This window comes from Chiloscyllium plagiosum, chromosome 23 (genome assembly GCF_004010195.1).
Source record: "Chiloscyllium plagiosum isolate BGI_BamShark_2017 chromosome 23, ASM401019v2, whole genome shotgun sequence".
NCBI classification, from domain to species: Eukaryota; Metazoa; Chordata; class Chondrichthyes; order Orectolobiformes; family Hemiscylliidae; genus Chiloscyllium; species Chiloscyllium plagiosum.
The window spans coordinates 43,480,045-43,498,055 of NC_057732.1; positions in this window are offsets into that span (position 1 = coordinate 43,480,045).

Below are 18,011 nucleotides of genomic sequence, written 5' to 3' on the forward strand. Positions count from 1 at the left end.
ACAGTCAGTCGCCTGAGGCGGGAATTGAACCCGGGTCTCTGGCGCTGTGAGGCAGCAGTGCTAACCACTGTGCCACCGTGCCGCCCACAATGTATTTCATGAGATCTAACCTTGCTAACCAATCTCCCATGGGGAACCTTGTCAAACACCTTACTGAAGTCCATATAGATCACATCTACTGCTCTGCCCTCATCAGTCCTCTTTGTTATTTCTTCAAAAAACTGAATCAAGTTCATGAGACATGATTTCCCATGCACAAAGCCATGTTGACTATCCCTAAATCAGTCCTTGCCTTTCCAAATACATGTATATCTTGACTCTCAGGATTTCCTCCAACAACTTGCCCACCACTGACGTCAGGCTTACTGGTCTATAGTCCCCTGGTCTGTCCTTACCAGCTTTCTTAAATAGTGGCACCACGTTAGCCAACCTCCAGTCTTCTGGCACATCACCTGTGACTATCAATGATACAAATATCTCAACAAGAGGCCCAACAATCATTTCTCTAGCTTCCCACAGAGTTCTAAGGTACACCTGATCAGATCCTGGGGATTTGTCCACTTTTATGCATTTGAAGACATCAGTACTTCCTCCTCTGTAATATGGACATTTTGCAAGATGTCACCATCTATTTCCCTACATTCTATATCTTCCATGTCCTTTTCCACAGTAAACACTGATGCAAAATACCTGGTTAGTATCTCCCCCATCTCCTACAGCTGCCTTGCTAATCTTTGAGGGACCCTATTCTCTCCCTAGTTACCCTTTTATCTTTAATGTATTTGTAAAAACTCTTTGGATTCTCCTTCTCTCTATTTGCCAAAGCTATCCCATGTCCCATTTTTGCTCTCTTGTTTTCCCTCTTAAGTAAACTCCAACTGCCTTTATACTCTTCTAAGGATTCACTCAATCTATCTTGTTTATACCCGACACATGCTTCCTTCCCTTTCTTAACCAAACACTCAATTTCTTTAGTCAGCCAGCATTCTCTATACCTACTAGCCTTTCCTTTCACCCTGACAGGAATATACTGTCTGTGCACTCTCATTATCTAATTTCTGAAGGCTTTCTATTTTCTATTGTCCCTTTACCTGCAAACATCTGCACCCAATCAGCTTTTGAAAGTCCTTGCCTAATACCATCAAAATTGGCCTTTCTCCAATTTAGAACTTCAACTTTTAGATCTGGTTTATCTTTTCCCATCACTATTTAAAAACAAATGGAATTATGGTCGTTGACCCCAAAGTGCTCCCCCACTGACACCTCAGTCACCTGCCTTGCCTTATTTCCCAAGAGGAGGTCAAGTTACATCCACATACTGAATCAGAAAATTTTCTTGTACATGCTTAACAAATTCCTCTCCATCTAAACCCTTAACACTATGTCTTATGATGGATTCTTTAAATCCCATTCCTTGCACCTTCTCCCTCTCATACCACTTCCCTCTTTAGTAATATCAGGTTTTCAGCCTTTTGAGTCAACTTTATTGGCATATTTTCTTAAACAAAACTCTCTACAAGTGAAGATAAAAGAGAACATCTTCTGGAATCCTCTAGACTCAGGACCCAGTTCTGTGTGATCTAACATTACTATGACAAAATGTCTAAAGCACGTGGTCAGTGGACATTCTTAGGGTAAAGGTATAAATAACTCTTTACTCCTCATCCCCCACCAAATTCTTTCACAGTACCCTATTTTTAGCCATGAACATTAAACCATACACATTTAAACATGAACATTTAACTCATTGTTTTCACTTACACCACTCCCCTCCCCATCACTCCTGAGATGTCGCATTCACTTGAGGCCTCTATTTTCAACCAATTTCAGCTCTTTGGAAGATCAGGCAAGGTGTATGTTTTACTTTACTGTTGTCTGGGAAGCTGAATGTTGGCCTGGAATTGGATGACGGCTTTACTCAAGACAAAGACCATTCCACCTCTGCATAGAAAGTAGAACCACATCATCATTGATAAGGAACTTGTTTGTGGATCCATGTCTATAAGAAGTTCCTCTGTAGAACTGTGGTCTGCAAGCTGGATGCCAAACGGGCTCATATCCCCATTGTATATTTCTGAGCAGGTCTTCAAAAGATCATCCCGCTTCTGGGGTGGCCATCATCATTAACAACGGCCTGGTCCTCCATGACAGTCATCTGAAAATTTACAAATTTGTTTTTCATTTCTCAAGAGTTTATTTTCCAAGCATTGATTATAGGAGAAGGTTTTTCTTTACTAATATTTCACTGTGATCTTGGAATACTAAATATTCCCATAAAAAAGAGACTTTCTTCTCTATCAGTGGATATCTTTTCTCAATCAACCTGCTAGTACACACCTCTGTAACGGGTGGGACTGAACCTGAGTCTTTGCTTTCTCAGCCTCAGAGGTTTGACAGCATTGTATGATTGCAAATAGCTCGAATTACAGATCAGCACTCTCTTTGAAGTCCGGCTGTTTATGATGGTTGACTTTAAGCTTCATAAGTTTTTTAACACAAGGGAAGTCTGGCACGGTCTGTGGACAAGGCCTGGTGTGGTCTGGAAGACTGTTGTTCTGAACTTTTATTTCTTACAAAGCTGGACGTTCTATTTCTCTATTTTCTAAGATCTTGTAACTGGAGAAACTGTATCTAGGTACATCTGTACCTAAGATGGTGCTGTAAGTGGTGACTTATAAACATTTCACTGTACTCATTTGAGAATAAAGCTAATTCAATTCAATTCAATTCATCTCTGGAAGATTCATAGTTTGGTCCTGTAATCAACTAAAAAAAAATCCCTTGGTTTGCAGGTGAATGAATGCTCAGTTTTAAATGTGATCTGCTTTAGACTGAAACACATTTTTTTCCTGTATAGTTTCCTATTATCTACGTGCTATTGTTGAACTACCACTTCAAGATAGTGAGGATTGCAGATGCTGGAAAGTTAAAGACAATACTGTATGGAGCTGGAAAAAGCACAGCAAGTCAAGCAGCATCAGAGGAGCAGGAGAGTCAACGTTTCAGCTTGGAACTTTTTATCAGGAATCTGCTCTCTCTCCATGGATGCTGCCTGACCCACTGTGAATTCCAGCAGTCTTCATTTTCAGTACAGATTCCAGCATCTGCAGCAATTTGCTCCTTTTTTATATTACATGTCCTGCAGCCCTTTCAGGCAAAGAAGAAAGGAAGTTTAACAGATGCATGAGAAATAAGCTGAGTGAATACCTCATCTTGACCCAGGAATGGTCAAACACACTCCCATGGGGAGTATTTGCAATAAATTGTCTGGATGCATTTAAGGGCTGCATTTAGATAAACTCCTGAGGGAGCATTGAACGTTCTAATGAAGATTAGTGGGAAGAGACATACATGCAGCATAGACCCCTGCATGGATCATTTGAGCTGAATGTTCTATTTCTGTGCTGTCCAAGCAAATCCACACAATCCAATTCCAACAGCAAGAAAGACTTGTGTTTAAAAACAGTAAGTCCTGGAGAATCTCAGCAGGACTGGCAGCATTTGTGGAGAGGGCAAAAAATGGTTAGTGTTTCAAATCCAGTATGACGGTTCTTCAGAACAGAGAAAAAGGAATGAAAGCAATACACTATTTTCCAGCTCCAAAGCAGAGTCATATTGGACAGAAACTGTTAACTTTGTTTCTCTCTCTGCCAGACCTGTTGAGTTTCTCCAGCATTCATTTCAGTTTTCCAAAATCAGCAGTATTTTGCTTTTATTTGAAAGCCTTGTATTTTGTGGTTCATTTTAGGACTCGAGAGATCTCAAAGCACTTTACACTTAATTAAGTACCTTTCATTTAAGTTTTGCCGAATTTCCATGGTAAAAAATGCAGCAGCCAATTTATACACAGAAAGGCCCCGTATATAATGCTCAGATTGTGTTTTATGTTGTGGTGTGGACTGAAGGATAAACATTGCTCAGGGCACTGGAGACAGTGCCTCTGCTGCTCCTCCAATGGCCCCTCAAGCCTGCTCCACCATTCAATAAGATCATGGCTGATATTCCGTGCCTAACTGAGAGAGAGCAGACAAGGCCTCTGCAACCATCCATAAGATAGTAAACAAAGAATGGCATTTGCTTAACAAAAGCAGAGCATGCTGGAGAAACTCAGCAGGCCTGACAACTTCTGTAGAGAGAAAACAGAGTTAAGACTGCAAGTGCCTCTATATCATAACGGTTCTGAGAAAGAGTCATATTGGACTTAAAATATTAACTCTATTTTCTTTCTGCAGATGCTGAGTTTCGCCAACACTCTCCATTTTTGTTTTTGATTTCAGGCATCTGTAGTTCTTTGTGTTTAGTCAAGGACTTACAGAGATCTTTTCCAGATCGCCGGACATCTCAAAGCGCTTTACAGACAGTAAGTTACTTCTGAAGTGTAGTCACTGCTGTAATGTAGGATCACACCTGTAATTGTGCAACACTCATTCAGCATTGCACTGCAGAAGCAGCCTAGATTCAATGGTAAAAATCACACAACACCAGGTTATTTTCCAACAGGTTAAATCGGAAGCACACTAGCTTTCGGAGCGACGCTCCTTCATCAGGTGATTGACAATCACCTGATGAAGGAGCGTCGCTCTGAAAGCTAGTGTGCTTCCAATTTAACCTGTTGGACTATAACCTGATGTTGTGTGATTTTTAACTTTGTACACCCCAGTCCAACACCGGCATCTCCGAATCATAGATTCAATGGTTAAGTGTCTAGAATGTAACCTGAGTCCACAACAGGAGCAAGCTAGGTTAAACTAAACCATGCCCAACATCTAAATGACAGCATAAGCTTTTCAATTTCCAGCAATAAAAAATTGCAGTGTCCACCATTGGGAAAGCTCATGATTGAATGCAACTCCGGCTAAAATTATTCCTTCAACAGCGGAGCTTAATATCCATATCAAGAATCGATTAATATCAATTTCAGCATGACTGATGACACCATTGCGGAATTGTAGTCTGTCTAAAAAGATTCATTAACGAAAATTAAAATGAGTGTGCCTCATGTTTAAAAATCAAATTGGAAGGCAGCTCAAGTCTAATGCTATTTGGAGAAGATAGTAGTGAATCTTTAAAAGGTATAATTTAGAACTCTGTGTGAAAGCACAATAAAGGCACAAACACTGCCAAAACAAAACTATATCTGGCATGCTCACACATCTAGGTATTTTCAAAAGTGACAAAAGTAGTTCACTGCTTGTTTCAGCCATTGTCTCATCACATCTGCCATAGAACCACACAGCTGTCTCAGTGTTAGATCCAGGTTGAACGTTCCAATGTTGTCTGACCCACTCATACACACCACCTTCTGTTAACCTACACTCCCCTGCTGATGTTCTAAACAGGGCTTGTTCAACTTTCATCCCGAGCTCACTGAGCTCACAGGAGTACGAGGTGAAAATAAGGACTGCAGATGCTGGAGATCAGAGTCAAGATTGGAGTAGTGCTGGAAAAGCGCAGCAGGTCAGGCAGCATCCAAGGAGCAGGAAAATCAATGTTTCAGGCAAAAGCCCTTCATCAGGAATGAGGCTGGGAGCATCCGGGGTGGAGAGATAAATGGGAGGGGGCGGGGTTGGGGAGAAGGTAGCTAAGAGTGCAATAAGTGGATGGAGGTGGGGATGAAGGTGATAGGTCAGAGAGGAGGTGGAGCAGATTGGTGGGAAGGAAGATAGGCATATAGGACAGGTTATGAGGATAGTACTGAGCTGGCGTTCTGTCCTTGTTACTGTTGGAGGGGTGGGGTTTGAGGGCGGAGGTGCAGGACGTGGATGAGATGCGTTGGAGGGCATCTCCAACCACATGGGAAGGGAAATTATGGTCTTTAAAGAAGGAGGCCATCTGGTGTGTTCTGCGGTGGAACTGGACCAGGGGGATAGGACAGTATCGAGATAGATGGAGATGAGTTCGGTGGGGCAGGAGCAGGCTGAGAAAATAGGTCAGCCTATTTTCAGGTAGTCAAGCTTGTGAAACTTGGGAACGAGGTAGAATCGGGTGGTGCGGGGTTCCCGAACTATGAGGTCAGAAGCTGTGGATGGGAGGTCTCCCGCGGTGATGAGGTTGTGTAGGTTCTGGGAGATGATGGTTTGGTGATGTGGGTAGGTCATGGTCGAGGGGGCGGTAGGACGCGGTGGCTTCAGCGGTCTAGAGGTCACTGTGCCAAACTACCACTGCACCCCCTTTATCCGCTGGTTTGATGGTGAGGTTGGGATTGGAGTAGAGAGAGTGGAGGGCTGCTCGTTGTGAAGGCGAGAGGTTGGAGTGGGGGAGGGGGTAGACAGGTTGAGGCGGTTAATGTTTCGGCAGCAGTTGGAAATGATGGGATCGAGGGCAGGTAATAGGCACTCTAATCACTGAAGTTACTAGTCTGGCAAGTCCTTTATTTTATAAATTTTCAGCCTTTTTTTTCAAATCACTCCATGGCCTTGCCACTTCCAGTCCCGGTAATCTCCTCCAGCCCAACTACCCTCTGAGAAACCAATCCTCCAACAAATCTGGTTCTTGCACCTCTCCCATTTTCACCTCCCCAACATTGACGGCCATGCCTTTAGCTTTCAAAGCCCGAAGCTCTGGAACTCCCTCCCTGAATCTCTTCACTCCATCTTCCTCTCACTCTTTTAAGAAGCTTCATACAGCCTCTTCCTTTGTATCAGTGGGTGTCAAACGTTGATACAATACATCTGTGAAATGCTCATAGATGTTTTACCAAATTACATTGCAACAGAAATGCAGGTTGTGCTTATTGTTATTAAAGGCTGGCAGGAGCCAGCAACTAGCTTCAAACTGGTGATGGTTGCAAAATTGGCATTTGTACCATCAGCACCCAGAGGTGCTAGTCATATCAACAGACCCTCCTATCAATCCCACCAATTAAGCTCAGGCCAAAGATGATGCCCTGGTTGAGATCTATGTGACTCCTGATGGAATGTTCCATGTGAGGAAATGATTTGAGGGAACAATTAGACTTTCCAGCTGGCCAAACTACCTGACGCCAGTCACTGAAAACAAGGGTGGGTATGAAAAAAGTGGTCACACTTAGATTACATTACAATGTGGAAACAGGCCCTTCGGCCCAACAAGTCCACACCGACCCGCCGAGCTTCGGCGGTTGGTGTGGACTTGTTGGGCCGAAGGGCCTGTTTCCACACTGTAAGTAATCTAATTTAAAAAAAACGTACAAACTCCACACAGTCAGTCGCCTGAGGCGGGAATTGAACCCGGGTCTCAGGCGCTGTGAGGCAGCAGTGCTAACCACTGTGCCACCGTGCCGCACCACTTGTCAAATTCCAGCGGGTATTTGACAAGTGGTGATGTTGCAGGACAAGATGAGACCTGTTTTGGGTTTTCAGCATCTGTTCTGGTAATGGATTTGATTTATTTAGTGTCACATGTACTTTGTCACAAAATACAGTGAAAAGTGTTGTACAATGTCGCCACTCTCCGGCACTGTCTTAAAACACAGAGAAATAAACCAAAACAAAGAATATAAAGGCATAAAAATAGAGAAATAAGGAAAAGTGCTCAACTTAACAACCTTTCTTGCTAAATGCCCTGCCATGCACTATGGGGCTGATGGCATTGCTGAGAGCTGTGAGAAATCTCAAATCAGGCCAGGTGTTAGGTGGATCCAGAATTGGTGGGGGTGGGGATGGGGGGCAAAATCACGGTCAGAGGGAGTAAATGTCACTCCTCCTCAATTCTGTCCAGCGGCATGGGCTCAGTGGTTAGCACTGCTGCCTTACCAGAGTCCCAAGTTCAATTCCAGCCTCAGGCGACTGTCTGTGTGGAGTTTGCACGTTCTCCCCGTGTCTGCGTGGGTTTGCTCTGGTTTCCTCCCACAGTCCAAAGGTGTGCAATTCAGGTGAATTGGCTGTGCTAAATTGCCCATAGTGTTAGGTACGTTAGTAGGGAGTAGGGGAATGGGTCTGGGTGGGTTAATCTTCGGACGGTCGATGTGGACTTGTTGGGTCGAAGGGCCTGTTTCCGCACTGTAGGGAATCTAATCTAAATCCATGGCCCACAATATATCCCTGTGTCAGGCCTCTTTGAATCCAGTCCCAGTGGAATGATTAAGACCTTGCTTTGTATTACAGCTACCTCTATCAGGAGAAAGTGAGGACTGCAGATGCTGGAGATCAGAGCTGAAAATGTGTTGCTGGAAAAGCGCAGCAGGTCAGGCAGCATCCAAGGAGCAGGAGAATCGACGTTTCGAGCATGAGCCCTTCTGCAGGTTTTGTATATATCATTCCTGAAGAAGGGCTCATGCCCGAAACGTCGATTCTCCTGCTCCTTGGATGCTGCCTGACCTGCTGCGCTTTTCCAGCAACAAATTTTCAGCTCTACCTCTATCAGGAGTAATACAACCAGTTACAGCAAACTTTGTTTTAGCCAGCACCTTTTCAACCAACATTGTTGATAAATCGGCCAAAATTATATATACCTCAAATATCACGATCTACCGCAATGTCCGACTATTTATGCTATAAATAATGTACAACTCTCACAAACAAAAAACAAAAATTGCTAGAAAATCTCAGTAGGTCTGGCAGCATCTGTGGAGAGAAAGCAGAATTAATATTTTAGGTCCAATGACCCTTCCTCAGAACTGATGCATTACATTTATATTACATATTGTGTGTTTTTTACATTGATTTCGGGAGGTGTGCTGATACTTTTACATAACATTTTTTGAGGGGTGAGGCACTCAGTACTGAGATGAGGAAGAATTTCTTCCCTCAGAGAGTTGTGAACCTGTGAAATTCTCTCCCACAGGAAGCTGTTGGGGCCAGTTTGTTAGATATATTCAAGAGGGAGCTGGGCATGGCCCTAGCAGCTGAAGGGATCAAGGAGAGAAAGTGAGAATGGGATACAGAAATTGCATAATCAGCGATGATCATACTGGATGGTGGTGCAGGCTCAAAGGACCGAATGGCCTACCCCTGCACTTACTTTCTATGTTTCTAGGATTTCTATGTTTCTCTGCCTTGAAGCTTCTCTGGGTCAGGGTTTACTGTGGTTTTGTATATATCATGATTATCTGGAATATTTAATTATCAGCATACTCCCAGTCCCATTGGTGCCAGTTAATAAAAATGTTTGCTGTATGTATATTATAGAGCTCTGACTTCCATGTTAAAAACAGCTCTATCTTCTGAATGTGGCAAGTGCTTTGGTCACTGATAGATAATAAGGTACTGTCAAAATAGCATTGGTGATTCCTGAAGAAGGGCTTATGCCCGAAACGTCGATTCTCCTGTTCCCTGGATGCTGCCTGACCTGCTGCGCTTTTCCAGCAACACATTTTCAGCTGTTAACATGAATAGGAAAGGTTTGGAGGGATGTGGGCTTGGACAGGCATGTGGAACTAGTTTTAATTTGGGAACATGGTCAGCATGGACTGGTTGGACCAAAGGGCTTGTTTCTGTGCTGTACGACCCCATGACTCAAACATACAGAGGTGGTTACTGATTCTTGTTTCAAGACTATTATATCCCCAGGGGATGACCATATCTTTAGGTGAGATAGATGCATAATCCATAGGTGTTTCCAACTAAACAACATGACCCATATTTTCATCTCAAACTTCCAATGATTACTTTTTAAGCAGATATTCACCCAGGTGAAAAGTGGGGATTATGCATTACCTCCCTGTAATAGGTGCCCATAACTTACATACCTTAAACATTGAAAGTGCTGGGAGATTATTTTTGCAACAAGCATGATTACGGATTTTCTTCAATTTACCATTCTAAAACACAGGCTTTTTGGCATCAAGCAAAATGCTTGACACAGCAAATTTATCTGACGCAGGCAGATAATATGAAATTGTTCAGCTCGATGCTACTGAAGCAATATGCAGCAAGGTACCAAAGGATGATGATGAAAGTGCAGCAATGTAGTTTAGTGTCCTGTCATTTATCAGCATCTATTTGATGTGTCAAAAAATCTGCTGAGACCGACACACGGAATCTCAGCATATTAATTATGATTTATTTCGGACATCGTCAGCTTTACAACAAGAAATAGCAGCAGTAAAATCCGCAGAAGCTCCAGATTCCTGTGTTTCATTCAGTCGTTGCAAACTCTCTTCACAGATTTGGCTTTCTTGAAGGAAATATTTATAGTTACAGCTCTCAATGGGAGTGAGTGATATTTCTGCTGTGGAAGAGGATGTTAAATTCATGAGCTGATAAATTTAAAAAAAAAAGGATGAGGGCAGATATACAGAGAACAATTTGCTTTGGGAGAGCTCTGCAGTAACCATGCCTTGGTTTGCTGCATCTGAAGCCTATGGATTGTGCATCTCCCACACACTCTTGTTTCTGGTTGTCTAGTCCTGGATTCTATACTGTCTTGATACTCCAGGGAATTAGGTTACCACAATGTGTGCTTAGGGATTGCAGTGTCTTGCTAAATTGCTACAGTGTTTGATCCCTTGCATTTTTAGCTTGCTGTTAGTTTAGATTAAGGCTGTCTCACTGTCAGTAATACTGTAAATCTTACCTATACTGAGATATACATTATATTGAATGCAAAACTCCAGTACTGTATTTCTATTTTGCTTGTCTTTGAGTCTCAATCACTTGTTTTTCTCTACCCTGCTGATATCTGAGTAGCATTATCATTCCCATCACCATTATGAACAACTTCATTTCTCATTATCCTGCATGTCTCCCCACCCCCACCCCAAGTTTATACTTTACACACGACCAACAATTTGTTTTAACTATTTACACTATCACTGTTCTGACTATCTACCCTCCCAACCAAAGTCCAAGCTTCAGATGTCAAGACAGTTGTGAGCTCTCACTGCTTGTCCTGATCTGGTTTGCTTGATTTCCACACACAAGTGATGGTCTTTGACCATTTCTGAAGCTGTTGTGCCACTTTGCGAGGTATTGGTTGTAGTACAGTTCGCTCCATCTCACATCCTGCGGTAATCATACTTGTTGACTTGAGTAAAATCAAAGTGTCCTTGTTCCTCCCAAAGTCTTCCTTCAGGTGTGCTAACTATATACAATCATTATTTTTGTGTTGTTCTGAAGCCTTTTCCCTTTCTCTGTCTGTCACATATCCACACTTTTGAAATCGACAGTGTTTTTATCCTGTAACGTAAGTCATGCCTCTTTTGTTGCTTTCCTCTGTTGTGTTTTTCATCTCCTTGACCGTTTCATGACCCTGAGGCATTACTTTCGGTCTTCAATTGCAACTCAATAAGAAAGGTTCTGTTTTTAATCTCACCCTAAGTAGTTCCACCGGTGAGTATCGATTATTTAATAGTGTGGACCTATGACTCAATAATACTAATTCCCAGTCTGTATTCTTGGACATCAATGAATTTACTGTTTTGATCTCCCCCCCCCCCCTCTAATTCTCCATTTGTCTGGGAATGAAGTGGAAAACTTATCTTCAGGTTTATAAATCCCTCTGCTGTGAACTCCTTGAATTTCTTATTTACAAGTTGTGGTCCATTATCCAAAATTATTTCCTCTGGGAGACCGTGTGTTGTGAAAATTTGTTTCAGTGCTTTAATCACTGACTCAGCTGCAGTTGCATGAAAGATTGAAACTCTTATCCAGATGGAGTAGTAATCCACCAGTAGTAAATGTATCTTCCCTCTGAAGTTGAATAGATCTATATGCCAAGGCCTGTCTAGAAGTGTTGAGTGCATTAATAGCATTGTTGGCCCTAAACTATCGATAGTTCATGTATCACAAAATGATGTAAAATTCTCGAATTCCTTCAAATTGCCTCAGCACCTTAATGATTATTGAGCATGAGCTCTACATTTAATGACTCCTAATTGCCTGTCATAATGTTGTTTTCAGATTTCTTCCCTCATAACCTTTGGTATAAGCAATCTGTGATCATACGCATATAGGTCATCTATAACTTGTGTCACTTCTGTTCACTTCCGAACGAGAGTCATTTCAGACTAGAAACATTAACTCTGTTCCTCTCTCCAAAGTTGCTGCGCGGCTTGCTGAGTTTCTTCAGCACATTCTGTGTTTGCTTCTGTTCATGATCTTTCTTCAGAACCTTATCAGTTGAACATTATTGAGACCACCCATCTTGATCCTAGTGCACTTCCCGTTTGCTTTCTGGATTTCTCCTGTTTCTTCATCTCTGCAGCTGGTAGTGTCTTCACTGAAGGTGAGAAATGAGGTGAGAGTGACTGCCCTTCCTATTATAACACCATTTGACAGAGAACAATTGTACTCAAACTGAAACTAAGGGCAGTTTCCCCACTGGTTGGAGACATACCTGGCTCAGGGAAAGACGGTTATAGTGGTTGGAAGCCAAATATCTCAGCTCAGCATATCACCACAGGAGTTTTCAGAATACATACTTTCTAATCAATCTGTTTAAAGATGTTATTACACTCTTCTGGAGCAAGCAGGTCTTGAACCCAGACCTCCTGGCTCAGAGGGAGGGTCACTGCCACTGTGTCACAGGCACCCCTGTAAAGATGTAGCAAGCTGCTCGTGAGATCCAGGTATTCTTCACTGACTTCTTGTGCAATTCTCAATTAATCTCACCATAGCCCACATCTGCCATTTAAGATTCTACCTCATGAATCAATGAGTTTTTAATTTAATATTCCAAATTAGCCTGTCCAGATGTGTTGTGACAAACTTCTAGAGAAGGTGGAACTTGAACACAGGCACTCTAGCCTAGAGGTAGAGACACTACCAATACACCACAAGAGCTTTTTAGGGTTGTATCCCATGCCCAACTATTCTCAGCTGCTTCACCAGTGAGCCTGTCTCCATATAAGATCTCAGGTGGCAATGTTCACTGATAATTGCCTATTCAGTTCTATTTGCACCTCTTCGAGGATAAAGCAGTCCTTGCCCGCATACAGCAAGCCCAGGACAGCATTGACTCTACCCCACATCATCCTTCAGAGAAATGGAATCTCCTAGAAGCTCAGATAATATAGAAATTAACAGCCATTGGCAATCAGAGTTTACAGATTAGTTAGTGAGTGTGTGACTAAAGGTATGGGACCCTGGAGCAGGACAATTATCCTTGAAGGGTTAGGATGTCAGACCTGCCGTGTTAGCGATCTGTGACACTTGCCAAGAAGCGTGACACTGTGGGATATAAATGAATTAATGTTATTTCTGCAACTATAAATTCTGATACAGAATAGGAATGAGAAAATACATATTCAGCAAAAAGAAAGGATATGTGAGCATGAGACATGAATACAGAACAATGGTGGATATATGGGCAAACAGGAAAACATCTGTTCTCCTCGCTTGTACAGAGACACAGGAACAAACCCTAATTAAAGAGGTCAAAGTGGCCTCTGGATGGAAATAGATGCTGATAGAAGAAAAGATATGCCTAATCAATAATCTATAATAGACTGACGTCAAACACCCTTATGGGAGTCAGAGATAAGAGTTTGTCACGGACAAAACAGGATAAACAGAAGTTGTGGGATCAGTCTTAAGGAAATGAGTGACGTAAGCGAAGCAGGGAACAAACAATGGAATAAGGAAAAATATGGGGATTCAAACTGTATAAATTTCGAGAGTTTGTTGGATATAGTGTGCATTTTGTAATTACCATACCTGGTAATTAGACAAGGCATCCACCTATAGGTGTATAAATAAAAAAGAAGCTGTTATTCAGATATTTGTCTCGGACTGAAATTATTAAAGTGAGTGAGCTTTTGTTTCTCACAACACCAACTAGAACAAAGCTATCCACTTGTTTGGTATCCCATCCACCACCTTCTGTATTTCCCCCCACCACCACAGACAGCAGCAGTAGTGCATACCATCTACACAATGCTTTGCAGCAATTTTGCAAGGGTCCTTGCACAGCACCTCCCAAACCTGTGACCTCTACTGTGGTACATATGGGTAGAAGGATGTTGCTACCATTTCTCTCCCCTTGACTGGGGCTAAGGGTCTAATTGATTGGCAGTGGTAGAGGAGCAATCACTACTGATTCTCAATGAGAAGAGACTTTTGCCATTATTGCAAGATAGCAATCAGGCACAAGGGCTCTTGCGTAGTTTTATTTTAGCAGTGTCGCTCCCTCTGTTCTAGTAGGCTTGGGTTCAAACCTCACCTGCTCCAGAGTAGTGTCATAATATGCTTGAACTGGTAGATTACATTGGCTCATTAGATATGATTACTAAGACTGCCAGAAATCAGCTGTCATTGTTACTTAGTGAGTTTCACGAAGAGTTACTCTCCTTGATGCCTGGTGAGTTCTCTCACATTGTCTTCCCAAACTCATTTCATTAACTACGTGGCATTCCTCCAGGATATCCAGCTCGTCATATTTGCCCACTTGCCACAGGTAGACCTAAGGGTGACTGCCAGGAATTCCAGGTACTTGCACTATTTTTACAATCCTACTGTGCACCCAATCCAGAACTGGGCAGCCCCTGCACACTTTGTTTCATTTGACATGTCAGACAGAGGTTAATTGGTCCCACAGGGACCTGGAGGACCCAATGGGAGGAGGTATGTGCAGAATGTGAAGGGATAGTTTACGTACCTGAAATGTGCTAAAGATCAGAATTTAGTTCAATGTTAGGAATTGGTCCTTTTGTCAGTGAATATAAGAATATTAGAAAAGGGAGCTGGTGTAGATGACATGGACCTGTGTGCCTGGTCCACTAACTACTCAATACATCATGGCTGACCTTTGGCTTCAAGTCCATTTTCCATCCACTTCCTTATTCCCCCATGGAATACCCACAAACTGATGGGTCAACAAATTCCAAAGATGCACTATCTCTTAAAGTGAAGACATTTCTGTTTATCCCACTCCTAAATGATTTGTTCTTTATACTGTGACTAATCCTTTGTTTTACATTAATACTGTCAGCAAAGTACAGATTGTAGTTGACAAAGTTAGATCAGGTTGACAAGAAAGACTTAATTTTAATTGAAGGTATGGACTCATGTTTCACTTTTTTATCCTAAAATATCTACCCTGAGAAGCTCCTGTGGTGATACAATGGAACTGAAATGTTAGGCCTCCAACAGCTCTCACCATCTTCCCCTGAATCGGGTATGACTTCAACAGTGGACAAACCGTTATCAGATTTCCTTTGTCATCAATTATTCTCGGGTTGTGTGATGCCACACTCTGTCAAATGCTGACTTGATATGAAGAACAGTCACTCTCACCTCAGGAATTCTGCCCTGTTGTCCAGGTTTGAGCTGAGGCTGTGATGAGATCTGGAGCTGAGTGGCTCTGCTGGAACCCTAAGTTGAGCATCAGTGAGTAAGGTGTTGTTGAGTAAGTGCTGTTTCATAGCGCAGTTGGCTATGATAATGTTCATCACGTTGCTAATGATTGAGAGAAGACTCATTGGGTGGGCATTGGCCCTCAACTGAACTTGCAGTTTTTCTGTAAATATGTCATTTCTGGCAATTTTGCATGATGTCAATGGTTTAGATCTACTGAGACAGCCTGGCTAATATTGCAGCTAATTGTGGAACTCAAGCCTAAGTCTTCCACCATGGAGATCAAATGAAAGTTGAACTGATGCTAGAACCTGGGACATAATCTTTTGTCCCCATGTGAGGGCAAGAAAGGAGACAAACGGCTGAGCAAATTCACACTGCTGACCACCAACGTGCCATTTCCCTGAAAGATGGATTGGTGTTCACCTCCCAGTCGCAAGAGCAGGTTAAACAATTAAGTTGTTAACGAATACTTATGGCCAATTCTCAGATGCTGAAGGGAATAGATAATAAAATCTTTGAGCAGAATTAGGCTCTTCGGCCCATCAAGTCTGCTCCACCATTCAACCATGGGCAATACTTTTCTCAACTCCATTCGCCTCCCTTCTGCCAGTAAACCTTTATTCCCTTACTCATCAAGAAATCCTGTCACCAATCAAGAATTTTCCAGTGCCTCCGGAATTTTCCCAGTAAGTGAAGACTTCTAAAAGGGAGGAGAAGGTTATCTCAATAGCAACCTCCCTCCATTCTCAAAGACCTCCTGTTGGCCTCTTAGCTTCAGGAATCATATCACCATTCTTAACTGTGCAGGATCAGGATTCCTGGCTTGACCAATACAAAATCCAAAACCTTGCCCCAGTTAGTCTTTCACGTTGTCTTGGGACGGTATCAATTATGACCGACAAAACTACATTGAAATGTACTCTCCTATAATTTATTTTTTCCCAGGCTGATCAGTTTGCTTTGAAAAGCTGTTTAACATCTTACTGCAGTCATTTATTTTGCTGGCAGCCTCTCTCAATCACCATGAATGCTGGTTGGTTGATCCTGATTTATGTGAAATTGACCTTAAAATTGACAAATAGGTCATTGAGAGTGGAATGCCACACTGTTCAGCTGCTGGATCCAATGTTGTGGCAGAGTTTGGATTGGACATATTCAAAAATAACATCCATCCCCACACATTGAAGAATTCAGGTTCATAATTGCATCTTATTTAGAAAAACTCTTGACAGCATTGTAATATTTCTTCTTACACGCTGACTGAAGGGCGTATTAAGCTTGGTTCCAGTTAGACATTGCACTGCCTAGTGAAGAGAATATCACAGTCAATTGGAGTACTTGGGAGCTTTTAAGTCAGTGTCTTTGTTATCAATCCTGATGGCTATCGAGGGCTATATGTCACGGTTCTAAAACAAAACAAGGGAACTATCTCAGTTTCCTAGTCAAACTTGCTCTCTTAATTAACACTAATGAGTGGCAAATAATTTCATTACTGTTTGTGAGATTTTACCAAGTACAGAATAGTGTTTTCCTCCACTAATCAGTCATGGTAAAGGTAAAGTCATCATTGTTTTATTAGAACTGTTCTCTCATCAGAGAGAGATGAATGGTGAAGGTTTAGCCTGAGTGGTAAGGGGAGAGTTTGAGAAGTAAAATTGTTCATGCTAACCTCTGTTCATGTGCAAATTGAACTCAAACCGTTGGCATCACTCTGCACTGCAAGCCAGCCCATTGAGCTAACCAACACCCTATGTATAGAATGTGACAACTGATCAGAACCCTGAAGTACCATGGATATTGTTAACCTTTAGCTCCAAAATGTGTATTTTGTTTAAAGAGGTCTACTACAACCAACCAAACAATAACTGTTGTTGCTGTCTAGCCTTTGTGGCACCATATAATGTCAAGTCGATAGAGTGTCATGTAAATTTCAGGCAGAGTGAGGGAAATGTAACAGGAAGAGATTGTGTCGGGCAGGGGGGCAGCTATTTATCACCTCTCTCTCGGGCAAATTGCCAGCTCTTCAGAATTTTTGGTTTTGCCTTTCTGGGAATACAATCAAGATATCAAAAAACCTGTAACACTAATATGAATGTATGTTAATGGATTGACATCCTAGCATGTAGACTAGTGTGCTGTGACAGTCATAGCTCTGACACTAGCCATTATACACCCCTGCATTGCAAGTAAAAGAAACAAATAAGACTCTTCCTCACTCTGCGTGCTGCCAGTCAGTTCCTATCAAAAGAATTCAGGAAAAATGAGTCTCAAGTAACTCACATACGCAAGAACCTTGGAATCGACTGCTCAATCAACAATATCAACACTACTGTGACATCCACTACAATCACTGCAATATCATTGGCAAGGTGATGTAATCTTAAAATCTGAGCTAGACGACATGGTGGAGGAAAGAGGAAGAACATATTCATACAAATGGTCATATAAGTGTGGAAAAGTCTCTCAGTAAATGCTAGTTCAATAAAACGTTTAAGTCTGGGATTGACATATTTTTGCCTGCCAAGAATAGAGTCACAGAGTTGTACAGCATGGAAACAGACCCTTCGGTCCAACCCGTCCATGCCGACCAGATATCCCAACCCAATCTAGTCCCACCTGCCAGCACCCGGCCCATATCCCTCCAAACCCTTCCTATTCATATACCCATCCAAATGCCTCTTAAATGTTGCAATTGTACCAGTCTCCACCACATCCTCATTCCAGACACATACCACCTTAGGTCTCTTTTATATCTTTCCCCTCTCACCCTAAACCTATGCCCTCTAGTTCTGGACT